General features: G+C 32.3%; 1 non-coding gene across 1 annotated transcript; it reads left to right on the top strand.

Annotated features, from left to right (window-relative positions):
• Positions 1–729: 729 nt before the first annotated feature.
• Positions 730–836, top strand: LOC139860622 (small nucleolar RNA R71). The gene has a single exon (XR_011763250.1). It is a non-coding gene; the product is annotated as a small nucleolar RNA R71 (small nucleolar RNA).
• The last annotated feature ends 1,555 nt before the right edge of the window (positions 837–2,391 follow it).

Below are 2,391 nucleotides of genomic sequence, written 5' to 3'. Positions count from 1 at the left end.
GCTAGGTTACTTACTTCTTGTTCCAGATTTTGGATTGAAGCTTGTTGATTTTTAAATACTTGAGCATTTTATTCGTTGGTTTGTTTCTGAGATGTGAAAAACTGCGTTTGAGATTCAACTAGCTTCGACATCATGTCTTCTAAATTTGTCTTTTTATCATCAGTTTGTGGTGGTTTATTTTGAAAAATAGGTCTTTGCTGATTGTAAGTATTGTTAGATACTTGTTGATTGCTAGGACCTTGTTGATTGTTGTATGGAACATTTCGGTTATAATTCTGATTTTGATTGTAGTTTGGTCTTGGTGGTTGATAATTATTCTGATAATTATTTCCAGGCCTTTGGTTCATGTATGAAACATTCTCTCGTTGTTCCATTGTTTGTTCAATACTGATACAATCTTTTGTCAAATGTGGTCCTCCACACTGTTCACAACTAATTCGTATTGCGTGAATATCTTTAGTCATCTTTTCCATTCGTCTCTCGAAAGCATCTATCTTTGCGGACATGGAATCAAAGTCATGGCTAGAATCGGCTCTAGCCACTTTAGATGATCTAACGATATATTTTTCTTGATGCCACTCATGTGAGTGGAAAGCAGTGTTATCAATAATTTTGTAAGCTTCAGTTGTGGTTTTCTTCATAATGGAACCACCGGCTGCTATATCAATGTCTTTGCGTGTGGTAATGTCGCATCCTTGATAGAATATTTGTGCTATTTGATAAGTGTCTAAACCGTGTTGCGGACATCCTCTTAACAACTTTCCAAATCTTGTCCATGCCTCATATAATGTTTCATTTGGCTTCTGTGTGAACGTAACAATTTCTCCTTGAAGTCTCACGGCTTTAGATGCCGGAAAGAATTGTTTAAGAAATTTTTCAACTAAAACATCCCATGTATTAATCGCCCCTTCAGGTAACGATTCTAACCAATCTTTGGATTCTCCCTTTAAAGTCCAGGGAAATAACATGAGATAGATTTGTTCATCCTCGACTTCTCTTATTTTGAATAGAGTACAAATCCTATTAAAGGTTCGAAGATGTTCGTTTGGATCTTCCTTCGGCGCACCACCAATTGGCATTGATTAGTTACCATATGTAGTATTTGTCCTTTGATTTCATAATCTGGAGCATTAATGTCTAGTTGAGTAATTGCGTGACTTTGGCCAATGCGTTTAGCCCTCATTCGGTCTTCCATACTTAGAGGTTTCAGATTTTTCATGATTGAATTTGTTGAATCTGAATCACTAGAGGATTCTGATGAGTGATTTGTGGTTCAGGAGGAATGATTAGTGGTTCAGGATCTCTGAATTGTCCCTGAATATCCTCTGGATTCTCAATTGTGAGGTCGGGTTCAAAAAATGGATTATCGGAAATTTGAATTGGAGTACTTGGTTGACTAGATGACGATTCTAAAGAAAAATCAACGGCGATAATATTGGCTAGATATCTTGATTGAGTTACAGGTGGTGAACGTTTTGCTCGGTGCATTCACAGAATATCCTATAAGTTATAAAAATAAAAATTATATAAGTTATCAAATTAATATACTTTTCTAATTTTGCTCACATTTCGAATAGCCAATAGATGCAGCAGGTAGCCAGGACCCTTTAAATCGGAAGCACACAACTCGTCACTAACAAATCTAACTATTACTACGAATCAGAAAATTTTGGATGTCTATCAATTTAACCACTTAAAATAATTTTCGAAATTTAAAGAAAATAAAGAAAATTCTATGTCCTAAAAACTAGAGCGTCGAGAAATAAGAAAGAAAAAGAATGCATCGAAAAAGGTCGAAAAATAAAAGGTCGAAAAATAAAAATAAGAAAGTAAAGCGTCGAAACTTAAAAGCCTAAAAACTAAGAATTAAAAGTTGCGTCTAAAGGAATTAAAACTTAAAGGAATTCTATATCCAAAACGGCAATAACTTAAAAGGCACTAAAATTTATAAAATATTAAAGCGATAAGCGACGTCGTAAAATTTTAAAGCACCTAAATCTTAATCTAAAGAAAAAGTACTTAAGGGATTTTACGGCAAATCTTAGAATTCTAGAAATAAAAATAAACTACGGTAAAAACTAAGTTTAAAACTAGTTACGAACGATAAATATACAATTACGTACTAAATAATAAAAAGATACAAAAGTGATAAAATTACTTATTTTTATAAAAATATTATTTTTATATTATTATTTTATAATAGTATTAAGTTTATATATTTAATAAAACTAATTATAACTTAAAAATACAAATTAATAAAACTAAAACTAATTATTATTATATAAAACCCTAATTAGGTAATTAATTAATAATAATAATTATTAACCCTAATCCGTACGTACCAGGTATCAGTCCTGTCAGCAACCCTCATGCGGCCGCATGAGTTTTATG

Source organism: Rutidosis leptorrhynchoides, chromosome 7 (genome assembly GCF_046630445.1).
Source record: "Rutidosis leptorrhynchoides isolate AG116_Rl617_1_P2 chromosome 7, CSIRO_AGI_Rlap_v1, whole genome shotgun sequence".
NCBI lineage: Eukaryota > Viridiplantae > Streptophyta > Magnoliopsida > Asterales > Asteraceae > Rutidosis > Rutidosis leptorrhynchoides.
This window is presented reverse-complemented; position numbering and strand designations above follow the sequence as displayed.